Source organism: Hydra vulgaris, chromosome 15 (assembly GCF_038396675.1).
Source record: "Hydra vulgaris chromosome 15, alternate assembly HydraT2T_AEP".
Lineage (NCBI taxonomy): Eukaryota > Metazoa > Cnidaria > Hydrozoa > Anthoathecata > Hydridae > Hydra > Hydra vulgaris.
In genome coordinates, this window is record NC_088934.1 from 20,615,525 (window position 1) to 20,638,049 (window position 22,525).

General features: G+C 29.1%; 1 protein-coding gene across 1 annotated transcript in view; it reads left to right on the forward strand.

Annotated features, from left to right (window-relative positions):
* The first annotated feature begins 980 nt into the window (after positions 1–980).
* LOC136072061 (diacylglycerol O-acyltransferase 1-like) overlaps positions 981–22,525 on the forward strand; it is a 74,697-nt gene continuing 53,152 nt past the window's right edge. Inside the window, exon 1 of the mRNA XM_065820168.1 lies at positions 981–1,058. The gene's annotated coding sequence lies outside the window, so the exon portion shown is untranslated. The remainder of the gene's footprint in view (positions 1,059–22,525) is intronic.

The following is a 22,525-nucleotide window of genomic DNA, read 5'->3' on the forward strand; positions in this document are numbered from 1 at the left end:
TGTAAAAAACATTCTAATATAACATAACTTAAAAGTTTTCCAAAAAAACCAAGTAAATTAGGTAGTCAAGCAGCTGTAACTTTATATTTTCTGTAATCATGCTACTTTATGTATTTTGCTCTATGCTTATGTAATTAATATCATATCATTTTGGAGCCATGCGGTTACTAAGGTCAATATTTACAATACCAGTATTAAAAAGTTATCTATTAACGAGAAATATGCTATGCCTTTTAAAGCATTATATGTGCTTTGCACATCAGTATTTTCAGTGTTATTTTGAATATTAGTGACACTTTTGGTATCATTTTTAAAAGTGTTATTTTTTCTTCAAGTATTTTATAATTTGGATCTTCCGTGAGTTTATTAATATATGTCAATATTTTTAATTTTTGTGCTATCTATGTGAAGTATAATTGGATCAAATAATGAGGTATTAAAACAAATATAATCTGATAAAACAAAGGCAGTTCTTTGTGAGTATTTATAATGTAAATGTTGACAGGCAAATCATTTGCCTGTCAACATTTACATTATAAATACTCACAAAGAACTGCCTTTGTTTTATCAGATTATATTTGAATCATTTGCCAAATGATTTGCGAATCATTTGCCAAATGATTCGCATTCAAATTTCAATTTCATTTGTACAAAATAAACGCGTTACAACTAAACAGCCATTTCTTAAAAGTGTTATTTCAATTTTTATACAATGATACATCTGTTTAAAAATAGTTTAGTTCTGGATATGCTGATATAGCAATTGTCATTTTTTTTTTTAGGACTCAGTTAATTTTAAAAAATGATTTCACTTTTTAACTGTTCTGTGCAAGAAAGAGCCTAAATCTTTTCTTTTATAGTTTTCATTGTATTTAGTATTTTATCATTATTGTGTTTTAAAAAACACAAAATTGAAAGTAAACACAAAAGTGAAAGTAAAGCCAGTACACAACCGACTAGAACTAGGAATAAATCAATCAAAAAGTAAAACAACTGATCTCAAATAGTCAATATATAATTTTATACTCATAGATTTAATGCATCTAACATTTAACCAGGTAACTATTTTATTTTGCAGCTTTGAAGCATTTTTTATGTTTTTTCAGGAAGTCCGCTGTTCCTTTTTATGGACCTGTAAACGATATCTTTACTAATTTTCTTATCGTAAAACATCTTGTTTGAATAGTCAATTCAGCTGTAATTTTCGGTATTTTAAGAGATACTTCATTAAAAATACATATTGCTATTTAATAACAAAATTTAATAGCCTTCCTTTATTTCTTTTAGCTTTAAAAAACGTAAACACATTTGCATTTTTCTTCGCAATTCCTTGAAAGTATCTTTTTTAATCATTTAGGTTTTTAATCATGATAAATTATGAACTATTAGCAGCAGTGACAGTAATGTTTAGCTGATTTTTTTTAATAACAAACATACCATCTTTACTTTTTTCAACTACATCGAATTAATTTCGAGACCAGGCCTCTGAAATGAATTTGGCTAATACAGCGTGGTCGCAAATTTTTTTAATAAACATTCGCAGATTTTTTTTTAATAACTTTTACGATATCCAATTATAAAAAATAAGTATTAAACGTTATGGTAAATGATAAAACAGATAAAATTTTAGCATGATGACTTGTTCTAAAAAACTTATCCCAAAATCAGTCAATTTAATTATTTATAATTTTTTTTTTGTCAAAAAGATTTATTCGCCAATTGTATAGAAGTAAAATTTCCAACTTTTAACTTTTGTTTTGTATAATTAACAAGTAAAATTTCCAACTTTTAACTTTTGTTTTGTACAATCACAAGGAATCCCATTGATTAGGATTCCTTGTGATTGTCTGATACGAACTCAACAAAAAATTGCTTACAGTGGCATGGAATTAAGAACCTGCTCCATCATAAGCTCCCTAAAACTTGCTGTCAACTCAGAAGATTGTCAAATGGTTCATTGCCAGGATCTGCATCAGCTCAAAGAAAAAGTTGTATCCTCAAGAGAACTTGAAACCAAGGCTATTCTAAAGCCTGGAACAGATGGTGGTGGCTCTTTCTTGAAAGTGAGTTTAAGCTTAATTGACTCAAAGCTCGATGAGACTGAGTCCTCATTAAAAGTCAGTCAAACTTTGGTCACAAGAGGGTCACAAAAGCACAGGGATTAAGAAGCAAGGGATAGTGGCAATTGCAGAAAATACATGAGAAAACTTTAAAAGTGTCAAAGCAGTTTTTCAACTCATTGATGTGAAAAAAGCTTGCTCTCTCAGCTTGTTGGTTATCTCATGAAACATAGTTTATGGACTTTAATCTTATAGTAGCAAACACCCATGCTGGTGGTAAGAAAACACCAACTCACACTCACACTTTTGGAAGCATTAGACGGCCATTACCAAAGTTTTGTCCAATCTGGAGGTGATTTGAAAAATGCCAAAGGCTTCTTCAATGTTCATGATCCTTTGCTTTCTTTTCTTAACCAAACAGTTGTTTTGGAAGTACTTCCTCCCATAGAACTTCATTTACTTCTTTGTGTGGTCAACCACACAAAGAAGTAAATGGAACAAGCCTGGTACAAATATGGCTGAAGGCCATGGATTGGCTCTGAACCATTTACATCCCTCTTCACCCTTACCATGGTGGCCACTACAATGACAATGATTGCATAAAGTTGCTCAAAAAAGTAAATGAGCTAAAATTCCTTCCTAAAGATAAAAATCATTCAGAAGCCCTGGATTTCTGCCGTGCTTTGAATTCATTCAAGGGAGTTATTTCAGCTTGTTTTGGCTGTTCCCTTTCACCTCATTATGTTTTGAAAATTGAAGATTTCAAATCCAGTTTTCTGATGCACCAGATTTCTGTTAATCCAAAGGTTCATGCTGTTTTTTATCGTGTTCAACAATTTATCAAAGAGAAAAAAATTAACCTGGGATTGTATACTTAACAAGTCACCGAAGCTTTACATTTTTGTTTCAAAAGTCATTGGAAAAGATACAAAAGAGATGCTTCCCATACCTACTACTCTCATCAGCTCCCTAACTGTGTTGTTGATTACAACAGCAAAAAAGTGTGAACTAACTGCGTGGAACTGGACCAAGGTACAAAAAATTTGAACAAGAAGGTTCTGACAAATGTTGTGTTGTTAGAATTATTTATTGAGAAGTGCTTTTATGGCCGATATGATTGTCAATAAAATGATAAAATAATTCAGGAATCAATTCTGTGTATTTTTATTTAATATTTAGACTTTTTGAGTGAAATAGTTTTTGAAATCTCATTATGGATACTTTATGGTATACACCACTTTAAAGGATTTTGATTAGATTTCTCATCAGCATAAGGGTCGCAAATTTTCAGGGTGCTTGTTTGCTTTTTTTATATAGATTAAGCAAACGGTTTTTATGCAGTCATCATGGTTTTTAGCAAACGTAGGCAAGATGGAAAACAAATTTTTGTTGCGCGGAAGTGAAATATTTTTTGCGTGGACGTAAACAACAAGTTCGTAATTGGGATATGCTGAGTGAATTATCTAAGCTCAAAAAAATTTTTAAAGAGGTGATATCTATCATTAAATAACGGTCTAATTCAACTTTCTTCACAAAATATCCAAATTAAAATATCTCTATTAAATTTTAAATTAAGATTTCAATCTTTGGTGTTATGAGAACCTTATAACATCTACAATCATTAGTTAAAAGGATTTGGATGGGAAATTTTTTCAGCGTTAGGTCCCAGGTTTCAGGGTGTGGATTAACTTTCAAAAAATTTTTTATCGATTAACTTGGATGATTTATCGATTAAATGATTTATCGAATAACTTGGAATAACTTATACAAATAAATTCATACAATTTAAAAAAAGTACATACAACTTCTAATAATCTCATTTCTCTTTTTTCATCAGATATAATGAAAAAAAGTTATTAAGAGTGTCATCATTTAAACTAATTTTCAACTTAGTAACAAATAAACCTGCAGCACTAAAACATCTTTCTGCTTTTACAGAAGATGGTGGAAGGCTAAGCATGGCGTTGTAAACTTTTTCAAAGGAGTCTGGCCTTTTTCGAGTACATGAAAGTACTGCCATTTATCGTTTGATACAAGTCAAAACCTCTTGAGGGGATAACTTACTAGTTAGTCCTTTATTTCTTACTGTTGATGAAGTTATATTTGAAATTATTTTTGTTAATTCTTCAGCATTATTTTTTTTTCTTATTTGTACTCTATTACAAGTAGATTTAATTTCTGGTAATTCTAAATATGATCTAGTCATCTAGATTATGCAAATAGCATAGTAAATCAGCAATAAGAGGTAAACAGATTCCATCTGTTGACCAGCCTCTCACCCCTTCTTTATCTATTAGGCTGGCGCAGATGTATTTTTAATACATTCTTTCCAGTTTAGGATGTTGAATGCTATATCTTCTTGACTCAATGCATGGGTTTTGCTTGTGTCTCAGTTTTTATGACAAGGCAACTCATTCTATTATCTCCTAATGAGGGTACAGCTCTAAAACTCTGTTTTATGGTTCTGAGGCCGGCTGATAGCCAGGTTTCTAAAACCCTGTGGTAGCTCTCAGAGAAGCTGATTCCATCAACAGCTAAAAATATCAGTTGATCTTATATCTCTATAAATCTCAACTCCCTCCTTGTATGGAATAGTGTTGCCATATCTGGGGCAGATCTTCTAATGATATCCTTTCTCTTTTAGACAAGATACAAAAACGCAATGTAAACATAGTTGGACCTGCTCTTGCAGCCAACCTTTAACAATTATCATACCGTCGTAATGTTTCTCTTTTCTACAAATACTATTATGAGCACTGCTCTAAGGAGCTAACACCTCTTGTGCCATTTTCTAAAATTCGTTCTCGTGTTACTCGTCATTCAGTTAAGTCTCATCGTTTTTTTGTGACTGTTCCTAAGTGCTCTAAAAACTCTTATTCCTCTAGTTTTTTTCCTCGAACATCAGTTCTTTGGAATTTGCTTCCTTCATCTTGCTTTCCTGATTCATATAACTTGCAATCTTTTAAGCCATTTGTGAATCGTTAAAACAAATCTAAAACAGAAACAAATCTGTTCTGAATATATCTACAAGAGCTTTTCCAATAGCATTTTTTAGTTCCAAAAATCGTTTTAACATACTGATTAGATAGTTCCATTTTGTTTTTGTACCCAGAATAAGCCGAAGCTCATTTCCTAAATCTGATCTACAACTTTACGAACCTTTGATAAAATAATACCATAGTCCTCGTTAAATTGCCTTATCAACAAAGCTGATACTTTCCTTCATTTAGCTCTTTCATAATTAGTTCTTCTCCAGTTGTTTCTGGTGCTTAACCTTCTTTCTTTTAAAGAATATCACATACCACAAGATGAATTCAATTAGCAATAGCAAATTTGATGGGTAGTTCCCATTTCTCGTTCCATTTTTTTAATGACTAATGCACCATCAGTAACACACCTAAAGATACCATTGATCAAATTTAAGCCAAAATCAATTCTTTTCGATAACAATATTAGATCTTTTCAATAACAATATTACCTGCTCTTTCTGAAGACAGTGAATCATTTATTCTAATCATTCCAAGACCATAATAAAATTTGTCTGAACAATGTACACCAAGACACAAACACCTTCTAGTTCCACCTGAAGTTCACTTATCAAGAGAAATTGAAAACCTTTCTCCATTTTTTTTTTTTTTTGCTGAAGCTCTTTTTTTAATTTTATTTTATTTTTTCAATTTTAATTTTATTGAGCTTGGGAAGTTCATAATAGTCGCCTTTATAGCATATCGATCTAAAGGGATTTTAAATCCCTGGGCTTTTTAGCCATTTTTAATATCTTTTCTATTGGCCAAAGTTGCAAAAGAAATACGATCTACAGATGTTAAACGAGCTAATACTTCATCAGCTTTGTTACCTGTTTTATTACAGTAGGCAGCAACACTTAGCTGTGTATTTTTTGTCTTTTCTGAAACAATTTTGGTCGGAAAAATTTTATATTTATGCTCTGAATGATATAAAAAAGTCAAAGTTGATGAATGCAATTTAATTTTGACTGAAAAATGTTTGCATTTGTAAAGTGATTTGAATTTGTATAGTGATTTTGCTTTATTTTCTGATGAAAAATGCTTCTAAGCGTCAGAACAACTTTTTCCAGATAACATTGTAAATGGCATTCAGGCTTCTCTACTGCCGCATTATGTCATTTGTTTACATTTTATTAACTTTTACCGGAAAAGTTAAAAAGTTGTTATTGTTTCTTAATAAATGCTATTTATAAATTCGTAATTATAACAACAAAGTGTTAATAATAAAAAAAAAACTATAACATCTATAGCATTTTAAAACAAAAAATTTTTCGATAATTTATTTTTTAATTAATTGATCAACGATTTAGACAAATCAACTTTATCGATTACTCGATTAATAACAATTAATCGAGTAATCGATAAAGATTAACAATTACTTGATTAATTGTTATTAATCGAGTAATCGTTAATTGACATTGAGAACAAATCGATTGACATTGAGAACACCTGCAGAATCACTGACACTAGAGCCAAGCCATTCATTGTGATGCGCATTAAAGTCACCAACAACAACAATACTGGCTGAAGGATTAAGAGAAAAAGCTTAGTCAATTTGATCAGAAATAACATTGAAAAGAGTAAAGCCTTGAAATAAAGGAGAACAGTATAGAACAAAGAGAAAGGTTTCCATGATTTTTACATATCTTATCTGCATTATGTAGATTTTACATATCTTATCTGCATTATGTAGATAAGTTAAACTTGAAATACTAGATTTCTAAGTGTAACGGCTTAGACATTGTAGTCTAACACAACACAGTAATCCTTTCAATTATTTTAAGTATCCAATAACACTAGATGTCAATTGGTATTCATTTAGTGACATAATTACCATATTACATGAACCTGACTTCAAAAACACTTTTATCTTATTAAAAAAAAGATGAAATGAATTATCAACTAACTACAATGTAAAAAATCAAAACTATAATAAATGTTGTTCGTAACAAAGTTTTGACTTTTTTTAAGTATCTTAATTAATTTTTATTATAGAATTCTTTAAAACTCATGATATATTAAGTCTTTTTTAAAAACTGTTTAGATGGTGTCCTACAGGCCATTTAAGTATAATGAAGTAATCCTATATTATTCTTATAAAAAAAACCTCTCATACCAAGCGGACAAATCTCATACAGTATCTGTATGTATAGGTTGGCTAGGCGAAGACAATATGAGTAAGCAAAATAATTATGTTAACCAGCTTTACACACCTTCATTTTCCTTAAGGCTGGTGCAAATATAAACTTGTGTTGCATTAGTTCCTAGCTAGGATGATGAATGCAAAATCTTCTTGATTCTGCATTCATGGATTTTTGCTGGCACATCTTTGATAGTGGCTACGAAACTTCTCCTGTTATCTGCTAATTAGGGTACAGCTCTAAAACTCTGATTAATTGTTCTGAGGCTGGCTGTTAGTAAGTTTTCCTAAACTGTGTTGTAGCTTTTAGAATAGCTGATTACATCAACAGTTAAAAAATCAGAGTATTAACAGAGCCATGTTGTGCTTGGATGGTATACCTTTTAGTTCTTTTTGTGTGCGTTGTTGAGGACACATAAAAAGTCATTAGTTAGGATTTATTAGCAAGACAAGTCAAGTTCTTTTTAGCTTAAAACAAACCTTAAAACATCACTAAAAATATTTAAAAAAATATAAGAATATAAGATAATAATAATAAGGAAACATATTAACAATAAAAAAGATGATGTATTAGATGATAAAATTGTAATACTAATTTTTTAGAAAAAAATAACTTTCTAGGTTTGTATTTTTCATAAATTCAAAATTTCAGTTTAATAAATACAAAAAAAAAGCTCACTACAACTTTTATGCGAAATATATATTTGAAAGTTTGTAATACTCTAATTGTAATAATCTAAATTTAAAAAATGGCATTTCATATGCAATATGTAATCATAACAAACAATACTTGTAAAAAACATTATTATTATTATTATTACTATTATTATTATTACTGTTATTTTCCTTTCTTTTTTTTTTAAACATCTTCGCTTCCAACAAGACTGCAAACAACCACTAATTAAAGTTGGAAGTTACTGGAAGAGAAAAGATTAAGATTGTAGAGCAAGAAAACGATTGACAGATGACTTAAAAGATTGCAAATTATATGAATCAGGAAAACAAGATGAAGGAAGCAAATTCCAAAGAACTGATGTTCGAGGAAAAATACTAGGCAAATAAGAGTTTTTGGAGCACTTAGGAACAGTCACAGAAAAAGGATGACACTTAATTGAATGGCGAGAATGAAATTTAGTAGATGGTACAAGAGACGCTAACTCTTTAGAGCAATGCCCATTATAGTGTTTGTAGAAGAGATAAAGAGAAGCGATATTAAGATGATGTGATAATGGTTAGAGATTATCTGCAAGAGCAAGTCCAACTATGTTTACAATGAATTTTTGCACCTTGTTTATAAGAGAAAGGGCATCATTAAAAGATCTGCCCCAGATATGGCAACAGTATTCCATCCAAGACCAGAATCCGAAGTAAGAAAGTGTCGAGCTCGATAAAGAGATGCAACCTTAGCAGATGCTAATTTTATCATTGAGAACATTACCGTTCATAAATGTAGGAAGATCTAAATTATTGCGACAACGATTGTCTAAAAAAATTGAGTTTTATCTGAATTAAAGTTTACCAGCCCCATGATGTAGCAAAAGTGAGATCCTTTTCAAGCTCAAATACCCCCTCCAAGCAATCAGAGAGTGTTGGCTTCTTATCACGACAAGAATAAATTGTAGTATCATCAGCAAACAGTGCCACCTTAGATAGGGGAATATTAGAAATATCGTTAATGTAAATTAAAAAGAGTATATGGCCAAAAAAAGAACCTTGTAGAACCTCTGAAGTTACAGAGTAAGAAGAAGAGTGCTGTCCATTAAGAACAACTTTTATACTATGATTGGAAAGGAAGGATTAAATAACCTTAAAGATGTTACCAGATACACCGTAAAAATAAAGCTTATGGAGAAGACCAGCATGCCAAACTTTATCAAATGCTTTAGAAATGTCAAGAGCGATGGTCTTAACCTCTCCACCTTTGTCTAATGCACGATAAAACCTATCGGTTATTATTGTTAGCAAATCAGCTGTTGAACGAGAAGATCGAAATCCATATTGATGATCAGAAAGTAAGTTATTAGATTCAAAATTAGAGATTAAGTGTTTGTTGATTAAAGCTTTAAAAACCTTGCTTATGATGGAAAGAAGACTAATGAGATGGTAGTTAGACGAATCAGATCGCTCAACAAAATTTTTGAAAACAGGGATAACAGATGCCGCTTTCCAGCAGGCTGGAAGATAAGACTCTGATTAGCACTTGTTAAATAGTTTTGAAAGTATAGACAACAACTCTGGAGAACACTTCTGCAAGACTATAACAGGTATGTTGTCCGAGCCACAAGCTGTAGAAGAGTTTAAGCAGGAAATCACTTTAGATACAGAAGCTGGAGTGATACGAATGTCAAGCAATGGATCAACCTGTTTGTCGGCAATATCAGGTAGAACGCAATTAGTGGAATCAAGAGATGATATTGATAAAAAGTTTTTAGCAAACAACTCAGCTTTGTCTTAAGATGAAGTGACAAAGTTTGAGCCATACAAGAGAGGTGCAATTACAGATTTTCCCTTATTATTGATACCATTAAAATTTTTCCAATAGTCACGAGAGCCTAATTTTTATGATGAAGTACGAGATTTCGTGACCTGAGAATAGCGGGCTTTGGCGCTAGACAAAACCTTTTTACAATAATTTCTAGCAGTAATAAACAGACGTCTGTTTTCTAAAGAATTGTTTTTCTGATAGATATGGAAGTAACGGTTTTGATTGGAAATTGCAGCAACACAATGTGAGGAAAACCATGGAGAAGAGTGAGGCTTGACCTTAAATTGTCGAGAGGGAATAAAAGATTCCATGACAGCCTGAATCCATCAAGTTATGTAAGAAGCAAACTTGTCAGCAGGAAGACGAAAGATTTCTACCCAAGGGCCATCACAAAGAAAATCACAAAAAGAGTCCCAGTCAGCTTTAAGGTAATTGTAAGAGGTACAAAGATAAAGGGATTCAGATGATGAAGAAGAATGAGATATTAGTTTTGGAGAGATCAAACTGTGATCAGAAGCACCTCAGGGTAAATGCGGAGAAACTGAGCACTGACTAGGATCAGAAACAAAAAATAAGTCTTGTCGAGAAGGTAAATGATTCGGGTTGTCTGGAAGACAAGTTGGCTATTTGAGTTAGGGATTGAGAAAGCAAAAGTTGTGGTCTTTAACGTCTGCAGAGTCACTGACACTAGAGCCAAGCCATTCAGTGTGATGAGCATTGAAATCACCAACAACAACAAGATTGGCTGATGGATAAAGAGAGAGGGTTTTGTCAATTTGATCAGAAATAACATCAAAAACAGTGCAGTCTTGAGATGAAGAAGAGCGATATAGAACAAAGAAAAAGGCGATAGAGTGAAATGGTGCTAAACGAAAGCACATAAAAGAATAGTCAGTGGATGATTCAAACTTAGTTTCCTGACAAATGGGTGAATTCTTACGAATGTAAATGCCCAGGTCAAGTATGTGACTATTGAAGTCTTTACGAATTAAATGAAGATATTCATCAACACAAAGGTCACAAGATGAGACAGCTGTACTCAAATTAGTCTCACAAAAAGCAAGTAGGTCTGGTAAACTTTGCAAGAGATAGGACTCAACAGAATAAAAGTTACTTCAAAGATCACGGATATTAGTGAATGATAGGTTTAGAGAACTTGGTGATGACGATGGTTTTTTGTGTTTTACAGTTTTTGGTACTTTATTCATTTTTAAATTTGTTAAAGAACTTGACTCAAATCATAGATTGTACTCAGTACACTGTTTAATAGCCCAAGCAATTGCTTATTACTATTAATAAACCCTAAGCCGAAACAAAAGGCTTCAAATGTGGCCTTGGCAATGCACACCAAAAGTACAAAAAAGACACCATCCATTCGCAACATGACACTGTTAATACTTTGATATTTTTTAGCTGTTGATGGAATCAGCCTCTCTGAGAGCTATCATTAAGATTGGGAAACCTGACTACCAGCCGGCCTTAGAACCATAAAACTGAGTTTTAGAGCTGTACCCTCATTAGGAGATAATAGAATGAGTTGCCTAGTCATAAAAACTGAGACAAAAGCAAAACCCATGCATTGAGTCAAGAAGATATAGCATTCATCATCCTAAACTGGAAAAAATGTATTAAAAATACATCTGCGCCAGCCTAATAGAATAAGAAGGGGTGCGAGGCTGGTCAACAGATAGAATTTGTTTACCTCTTAAGTCTTTGCTAAGGAGGTCTTCTATAAGGTAGTAGCCGGATGCATTTAACATCTGCCAAAGATGAGTATTTTTATCGAGTCACCATCTCTAGCCTTTACTCAACTAAGAGCCCCAAAGCAGGAGGTATTTTAAGTCGGGGTAGTCATGTCCTAGCCTCTGCCTAAAAAGGCGTATCCTATAAGGCAGCAGAACATTAAGCAGATTACTGGGTTACATGTTAACAGTAGCAGGATAACCTGACCTGACTTAGAATAATTTAGAATCACTTAGAATGTTATTATTGTTATTGCTATCATTATGTATTTATATATATATATGTATATATATATATATATATATATATATATATATATATATATATATATTAAAAATATATTCTACAAAATAGAGTGCTCAATGTTCTTAAAGAACAGAGCAATTATAAATTAGTAGAAAATCACTTAACAAAATGTTTTCATTTTACACTGTGTTTCATTAATAAAGACTCATTAGGAATAATTTTTGATAAGTCTTATTACGGTTTTTTGTGTGTGGGTGTGTGTTTGAGTGGGTGTGTTGTTCATGTAACATAGTATATGTTATATATGTATATATATGTATATATATGTTTATATATATATATATATATATATATATATATATATATATATATATATATATATATATACCCCTTCACTGTATTTATATATATATAAATATATATATATATATATATATACATATATATATATATATATATATATATATATATATATATATATATATATATATATATATATATATATATATATATATATATATATATATATACATATACATACAGTGGCGGATCCAGTATTTTATATACATATATATATAGTGGCGGATCCAGCATTTTTTGATCTTTGAGATAGCTAACTTTCAGACATGTAGCTAACTCCAAACATTTTTATATTTATACTTATATCAAATAATGAGGGTTTCCAAAAAAATGGCGATGATTGGAGGCTGGGAACATAAAAGCCCCAAAATTTTTGCTACACCTGCCCCAAACGTGAGAGCAACAAGTTGATAAATAATTTTTTGTACTATTCTCAACTAGACTTATATTCATCGATAAATTTTAAGTTTCATAGTATTATCTCTCAGCGTTCAAAAATTATGACTATATAAAAATTTCAACCCCCTCAAATTGAGAGGGGTTTAAACTTTATATGGTTATAATTTTTGAACGCTTGAAGATAATACTATGAAACTTGAAATTTATCGATGAATATAAGTCTACTTGAGAATAGTACAAAAAATTTTTTATCAACTTGTTGCTCTCACGTTTAAGGCAGGTGTAGCAAAAATTTTGGGGCTTTTTTGTTCCCAGCCTCCAATTATCGCAATTTTTTGCAAACCCTCATTATTTGATATAAGTATAAATATAAAAATGTTTGGAGTTAGCTCCATGTCTGAAAGTTAGCTATCTCGAAGATCAAAAAATGCTGGATCCGCCACTGTATATATATCAAATATATATATATATATATATATATATATATATATATATATATATATATATATATATATATATATATATATATATATATATATATATATATATATATATATATATATATATATATATATATATATATATATATATATATATATGTATGTATGTATATATATATATATATATGTATGTATATATATATATATATATATATATATATATATATATATATATATATATGTATACATATATATATATATTATATTTGTATCATGGGCCTCGAAACCGGGTGGGCCCCTGATATAATACAGAGTCCCCCGAGAAAAAATGAGCGCACCCTTTTTAGTTGTGCCTTAAAAAAATTATTGCCCCTGAAAAAATTTTTTTTTTTTTAAATTGTTGAAAAAAAATTGCTTAAAATATATCTATTTAAATAAATATAAATAAATAAATAAATATATATATATATATATATATATATATATATATATATATATATATATATATATATATATATATATATATATATATATATATTTGTATTAACTTTATTTTTGGTCTTCTTGTCTTGGTTAAATTTTTTAACAATTGATTAACAAGATATTTACCGATAAGTAATATTGTTTTGATAGTGCCAAAAAGCCGATTATCTGAAAAAACCACACACGTACCATAAAGTAAAAATTATTCGATTCGAATTACGTTTATTTTCGAATACGGAAATAATTTATTTAAAAGTTGCGCTGTTTCAAATTTGAACAAAAACGAGAAGTTTTTAAACGTAAGGTTTTGAAACGCTTTACATTATTATTTTATAATTGATATATTGGACGAGGTTAATTTCCATTCCATTCGGTCTCTTGTTTTGGCAACATGACTATAACGATATATTCCAAAATTGGTACATATGTTAATATGCCCGGAAGTAATTTATATTTCAAAAGATTATGTTGTTCTATTTTTTTATCAGAGTCCTTCCAAAATTGGCTAAAAATAAGAAATTTCTTAATGATGGAAATTATTATTTATAAATCAAGATTGTTTTGTTGAATTGAATAATCAAATTTTAATTAAATGTTCTTAGGTAATATAAAATTCCTATATATATAAATATTAAAGCAAAAAATTTCTAATGATGATTTTATTCTTTATATATATTATAATTATATAATAGAAGTATTTATTATATTATATATTGACTAAGTTTTATTTTTTAAATGTCACTATTAAAAAAAAGGTAACTACTATATGCTATCATGCCTAGCATTTAGACTATATAATGGTAGCCAAAGACCAAGCTATCTATATTAAAAATATATATATTTTGATAGATTATGTATATATCTATTTATATAATCAAAATATTAAATATTATTTATATGATTTATACTTTTATGATTACTGAAAAACAGAAAAGTTTTGAGTCTTCTCATTGTTGAAAATGCTCGTTTACTAACAGCATTTGTTGCTGGAGTAACTAGAATCAGCTTGAGCATTTTGACAACTTCAGAAATAGAAGATAATTGAGAAGAGGAAAACTGTGTGAGACGTGAGACAAGATGTTATGATACATGAACGACACACGCATATACATATATACACACACAGATACCCACATATACATATATACACACATATTACACACAGATACATATGTAATAAATAAACACATATAAATAAATAAAGATATTATACATACACATGTACATATTTTTATATGCATCGACATATACACACACAATGCATACATGCTTATAAATATACTAACAAGCTCATACACACTTATAAATATGAAACAGAAGGATAAAGAGTATAAGAAAAGGTAACCGAATAGGTTTAAAAATAGGAGAAAACTACAAACTGTTATAGTTTAGAAAAATAGTCAAAATCAATAAAGATATAAGACAGTTTTAATGATGTGATAGAACTTTAGTGAGTGTTTTTATGGAGGATAAACTTTTTGATTTTCGCAATAAAAGCATTTCGAGTAATGTTTCGAAAATTCATTTTTATTGAAAGTGGGAGAGAGTTCTAAGAGTAAGTCGATTAGTATTAAGTAGATTGAATACCATATTTGCTTGTTTTTTTTAAAGGTAAAGCTAGGAGTATATGGAAGGTAGAGCTACATATATTTTAAGTAAGAATAATGTATATTAAAGGCAATTTTACCGTTCAGAAATATTATATCCATGAACATATTGTGACTACAACTCAATACAGATCAACCCTAACCCTGACGGATTTTAAAAACAAATAATAACTTAATCAATAAATCGTATTGTTGTTGTTGCTTTTATTGCTATTGGAAAAAACTGTTAGTATTGTTTGGCAAATTACTGAGAAAAATTAAATTCTTACAAGTAGGATTTGATCTAGACACAGCCAAGTCGTGATTGCACTATAAATGTTTTATTCTTATTTTATTAAAATGGTTTATTAATAGTTAGATTTTCTTTGAGTACTTACATTATTTTGTGCAGGATTTTTTGTTAACTAATTGCCTGCCTCAGTTTATTCCAATAATACAGAATACTGAAATAGGCTTTCAGATAGCTATTTCAACACATATCAACATGCTCTTAAAAATAGCCTTACATGTTGCTAAAATTACCCACAACTCTCCATTGGAAATAATTTTAAAGGTTTGTAATTTTGTATTTATTATAATTGCAATTTTTATAAAACATGGATTTTTCTTTGAAATACTTACACTGCAAAACAATCTTTTGCAATGAAAATACTCTATTATGCTGCATGCATAATAGAGTATTTTGCTGCATTTTAATTGCTGCATGTTTCAAAAATGAAACAATTAAAATGCAACAACTCAGGTCATTTACTTTCAGTAGGCCATGATATATCAGACATACCAACTGTTTTGGAGTCAATATCTGTTAATAAAATTCTTAATTTTTCATTGCCTAATAAATGCTATTATATTTCTTTACCTAAATAGTTTCACAGTGGTGAAAATTACAAATTAGAAAACTATAATATATTAGAAAAATCATTGACAAAAATTTGGTATTAAGTGATTATCTGCTTCTTGTGGGTAAGATGTATTTGCAAAAAGATGCCCAATATCAAGGTGGTAAACAATTTGGTGAAGATTGAGAATATAATCTTTATAAAGAAGTTGTTTTTGTTTTTATGATAGTAGGGCTTCAAAAATTTATTCTTATGTTTTGAAATCCTTACCTAAAGTTTACATAACAGGTTCATGTTCGAAAAAAAATTGATGAGTGTATTACCTCAATGCACCAATCTGAATTTAAGATAAGAGCTGTTGTTACAGATAACCATTCTACCAATGTTAACGCATTTTTATAGTTTCATAAAGCATATACTGGGGATGGAAAATTATTAATTTATCATCCAGTTTAGAAAGGTAGTGTTTAAAACATACTTATTATTTGATATACTCCGTTTTATAAAAAAATGCAAGAAACAACTTGTTAAACGCAAAAAAATATTTTTTTTCTTCTTTTTTATTTGATTTGAAGTTACTGCTAGTTACATTGCGGGGAATATATTTCTTAAAGTTTATTTAAAGATCAATTATTAAACAGGCAAAAAAAAGAAAGAAAAATTAATTATCAAGTCACGTATCTTGGAAACAACAAACAAGTTTTTAACATTGACAATATTTGTCGAAATAACTACAGCTGTAATATAGAGTTATTTTCCTGAAAGAAATAATGCAGTACAATTTTTATCATTGTTTTATAAGTTATTTATCATACTTAATTCAAAGCAGGAACTCAAATCATCCAATCAAACTCAGCCATGTTGCTTTGAAAAGTGATAACAAACTCACACTTTATAGAGAAATTGCAAATTTCATTGAAATTTGATCAAAATAAAGTTTGATAAATACTTTACGTTAACCAAACAAACTTCTTGTGCTGTAATTACAACACTACAAGCAATTATATCTCCTATGAATCATTTGCTTGAAGAAGGCTTTACATTTGTTTTTTATTACAATTTACAAAGCAATCCTTTGCAGCGAGGTTTTGGTAAGAATATTTAAATGACCTGTGGTAGACTTTTTGTGAGTCTTTAGAAACATGCATTAGTAAAAAGATTTTGACAGATTTTCCCAGAAAGTATTTATCAGAACTTTGATAATCCTTTTAAAATATTATGCACGATATTGCTTAGTTGTCTGTAAGGGTCTGCGTCTCGTAAAAAATTTATTTCAATACCAATACCAAGACAACTCCATTATAGTCTTGAAATGTTTTAAGACATGTATATACTTTTTCGAAGTGGTCTTTTTACATAAAAATAATTTCAAGACCAAAAATTAAGTCTTGAAATTGTTTTCTAAACTACAAGACTTTAAGTGCATTTTTCTTTTAAAAGTTTGGAAAGGAATAAGTTTTTTTCTCAGAATATTTATTTATCATATTTTTTCACAAAAAAATCATAGAACTGTTTTCATTATGTAAATGTTTAGTTTTAACTTGAACTGATTAACATTCTATATCACTGATTATTGGTTGATGAATCAGTACCCAGGGATGACATTATCTTAATGGAGATACGGAGCTTCATCAAAATTATCTTTGGAGATAAGCTTCCATCGACGAATTTCAACACGGTCAAAATTTTGCTGAATATAAAGAGGTTTATTAACTTTCTCAGGCTGAAGTCTTGTTCTCTTGTTCTTAATTTAATGATTTTGCATCGCTGCTCTTTAATGTCTTCAAAAACGTGATGACAGTTTTTGAAAACTTAAAACTATTTAAAATGCGGCAATACGCATAAAAACAAGAAGAACAAGTGAGTAAAAATATGGACAATCTAAAACACTACTTCAATTGAACGCGTAGTAATTAAACTGTAATACTAAATTAATTTTTGTGACGTCACATTCGGCTAACCCCCTCCCTCTCCTTATCACAAAATTTTGCTTCCCCTCCCGCCCCCCCCCCCTCAATTAGCGTGACGTACTTTATTGATGACACCTTAGTGCAAGGTTAAATTTGTGAACTCATCTTAGAAATCTTTCAGGTTTCAATCTAGTCTTGATTTAAAAAAATACCAAGAAAAGTCTTGCTATTTCTTGAATTACTAGTTATTTTTTAATTTAGTTGGTCTTGATTCATTCAAGACTTTTTGTCTGATTTTAAAAATCTGATTTAAAAAAAAGTTCCTCGAGTTTCAAACGGATATATTATGTAAACTAGATGTCTAACTTCGAACCGAAAAGTGAAGCCGCTTTTTGCCCTTTTTACAAATGGTGGATTAAATTTCTAAACAAATATTAACTTTTCTTTTCGTAAATAAAGTAAATATATTTTAAATTTAAATACTTTTTATGTAAAAGTGTTAAGAGGAAATTATAACACTTGTAAAATAATAATTTATGGTTCCTTAATTTATTTTCGATTAAAAAGGGATTAAAGTTTCGAATAAAAAAGTAACACGACAGACGCTTTTGAAGCATTTGTAAAATACTTTTTTATAAACATAAGCTCATAAAAAAACTTTTATTAGTATTTTATAATTATTAAAACTTGTTTTTGAATTTTCTTTAAATTAATGGGAAATTTTGACTTGTATTTTTAACTTTTATTCCGCACACCGGCTTCAGCTTTTGCCTTTTTTACAAATGGCGGACTATTGTTATAAACAAAAAAAAGCGGCTTCATTTTTTGTCAAGTAAAACCCCGCAAGTCAGACATCTAGTTTATATAATATATCATTGGTTTTAAAACACTCTATAGTATTGATTCTAAGAGCGTTTTTTGTGTTTTCAACTCTAAGGGTGTTTCATGTGTTTCTTGGAAAGGTGTCAGCACTCAACTACATAGTCAATAATGGTCTTTAAGTTAACCAATTTTTTAACCTTAAGTTAGTGCTTAAAAACAAAAATTCGATCAAGGTTTTATTGTTAGAAGTTATTAAACTAATTTTACAAAATAATTAAAAAAACGCTTTTTATTTTTAGAAATTATTGAACTGATTAATTGAAATTAACTTTTTTTTAAAAACTTTTTTAATTACGTTTTGGCTGCTATTTTCATTATAAAATCTTCTAAATGCCCAAGTATACCTCAAACTATTTAAAGGTTATGTTTCAAGACTGTTTTGATTTCTTTAGTCAAAGAGGAAATACTGAGGGCGATAGCAGTTTACAAATTTCCAAAGATTTTACCGGTGTCCATGAAAAAAAGTTCTATAGAATTTCTATAAACTTTTGAAGCATGTAGCCTATAATAATTCTATAGAATTCTATAAAATTTCTATAGAATCAATCTTATTTTATTCAATTTTTGAAAAAATAAATCACATATACCCTACTAGATTTTCAAAATACAACTGCATTCAATCCAAAACTTATTATTCCGCTACTAAATTCTCTATTGTAAACCGAGGACCAAAGTTGTGGAACATAATATTAAATAATGAAATGAAAACTAATTATTCTCTAAACCAATTCAAAACAAAACTTAAGCAATTACTTTTGTTAACTGAAAATAAATTAAATTTTTTCTAATAAAACTTCTTTATATTAGAAATCAATAATTAATAGTTAATTAATTAATTACTTGAGATTATTAATACATAATTAATCAATAATTGTACATATATTTTTATCATTTTAAATGATAATCTTCATTTTGAGAAATTTATTTTTTATTTTTACGTTATTTATTAATCTTTTTTAATAAATCTTTACTTAATTGGCAATGAAAAGTATTATAAATATAATTAAATAAGTTAAACTATAAAATGCTCTACCAATAAAATGTTTTTATATAAAATCATATCTTCTTGTTTTTCAAACCAATTCTTAAATGTTATTTTTGTCATTTAATATTTTAATAAATTTTGTTTCTTTTATTTTACAAAGCAATTGTTATATCTTATTTTTTGAAAAACTATAAATTTTAAACGATATGCGATATATTTAAATTTTCTTTTATAATATATATCAGAGATATATACATTGAAACTATATTTTATTGTCAAACTATATTTTGTCTAGTAATGACGCATTTTTTGGGGCTTAATGATAAGACTAAATTTGTCTTCTTCTAGCCCCGGTCATGTAATTATTTTTTTATAAGTTACGACTGTAAATTTTTTTTTATCGGCAAAAGTGTAAATAAAAAAAATAAAAAATAAAAAAAAAAAAAAACTTCTATTGAAACTAATGGACATTCTAAAGAATTTCGATAAAGCCCATACGTACCCCAGGCGTCAAGATAATAAGGGCGCCAGAAAGACGAAAGACAAAAAGAAACTTAATTAGATTTTGATTACAAAAAAGTATAAAAACTGTTTACATTAATGAGGTATAAAATAAATTTACTTGATGATGCACATAGCAATTAACTTTGCTTTATTTATATTAACAAAGAAGTATGGTTTTAAATAAATTATCTCCTTTCGTTGGTTGGCGGGGACCAAAAAAAAAATTTTGGCTTGTTTTTTATATGACGACATTAAAGTAGACACTAGATCTTACCTAAACAAAATATTTTATCGTTAAAGATAAGCTTTGTCAAGTTATTTCAAAAAAAAATCTTTTATGATTATTCTAATAGAAATTTTAACCACGGTTTTAAATAGCAAAATAAAAATAAAAAACTAAATTAATTAACTTTATTTGCTAAGATTGAACAACTCTCTAAATAGTGTTAAAACCTCAACGCAAATCAAATGTCACGCTTACTCTCAAAAAAGAAACAAAGTCAAGAATTATAACTACAAACTCGTGTCTCTCACCTATACCGTGCAAGGTGACGGAGAGAACTGTCACAGATAGGATTATGAAAAACTGCGCACAACCTAATATCAAAGTCTCAACATCCAAAGCAGTGTCACACAACAACACAGTGTCCCAGTGTCACTCAGTGTCTTCATAAGATTTATGCCTTTAGGCGTGAATCTTATGAATATTATACAAAACATTGAATACAAACATTTTTCATTTATGATTGAGAAATAAAATCTTATTTTTTAAAGAAAATATCAAGCAACAAAAAATTAAGAAAACTTAAGAAAAACAACAACTTGTTGTCAACAACATAAAAGAACAAAGACATAAATATTGTTAAGTAGTAACTATTTACTTAAACCTTTCTATATGAAAACAGATATACTATTCGTACTATTTACGTATTCTTATATACTTCGTATATAAGAATACATAAGATACTATTTGTACTATTTACGTATTCTTATATACTTCGTATTCGATTACTATTCGTGATTAAAAGCTTATTTTCATTCTTATTTTTTATCTCAAAAATAGCTTTGCAGTATCACATTCTTTGATAATCTTTGCCTCAATTTTTCTTTAAATGCATTAAAGTTAGTTATTGTTTTAAGTTCATTTGTAAGTATTTTATTTTATAGATGATGGTAAATATTTATTTGTTAAGTGTTCAGTATATTTAGCTTGGTAAGTATTAGTTGAGAGTGCGTAAAACTGCTTACGTAAAATATAATTGAAGAACGCATTTTAAAAGGAGTCAATTTTTTCCAAAGTTGAGTTTTTTTAACATTCGAATTTTGATTTGTACTGCACCAAGCATCAAGACCGTGTGAAATAACTTTTTTTAACTGTATTTTAGCTGCTATTTATGTTTTACTACGTTTTATTTTATTTTTTTCTCTTTACTTTTTAAAATAAAACAACAGGCGCGGTCTAAAAATACAGCCAAGGATATTGTTCAAGGGTATTGGTCATAATTAACATTTAGGCATGCTATTTAATAAATAAAGTTGCGTAACAATTTAACAATGATTAAAAGTAAAATTTCAAAAAAAATCAAGAGTTTTAGTAATAATTTCTTTAGGATTGGAGGGGGGGGGGGGGGTAAATGATGATAATTTTATTAGATGGATATTTATTACAAACGGGAAAGCAATAATGTAACCCCCTGTATGTTTATTCTAGAATATACTTTCCGGGGTAAATCTGTTTCCATACATACTTTCGATAAGGATAAAAACTAAGGTAAACACTTTCACGGCTAAATTTTTTTTGGGGGGGCAGGTGTCGATTGCTGCTAAAAAAGAGTCGTTAAGAGTATGTATGTGGTCATGCTGTGGCTAGACTACTCCACACTCCCACTGGGTGAGTGAGGTCAGCGAATTTAAAGGGCTTCATTTATATATTTAGGAGTCCTTTTGCAAATTTAACAGGCTTTTTATTTTAGTAATACCTAGTGGAAAAATTTTTTCTCGATTTTGGAGCTTGAATACAAAGGTTTTGGAAGGAGGGGGCTCCTACCCACTAGCCACGGCACTGTGTATGTGATTCATACATACGGCGATAAGAGGCGTGAAGACGCTGTTTATCAACTCTGCATCTGTATAAACAATGATAGTTAACACAAAATATTACAGGATGATTTCGTTGAGATTTAATTGTAGTAATCCTTTTGTAATAATCGTAATTGTAGTAATTGTAGTAATCGAGATTTAAATGATGCAAGAATCGTTATATATGACATAAAATATAAAATCAAGCGACAACCAATTTAATACGCGTGGTCACAAAGGTTATTTTCAATTTTTTTAAATTTAACACGGCCCTAGCATTATATGATGAGCATTAATGCCAATATATATATAATTAATAAGAGATATATAGTACGTT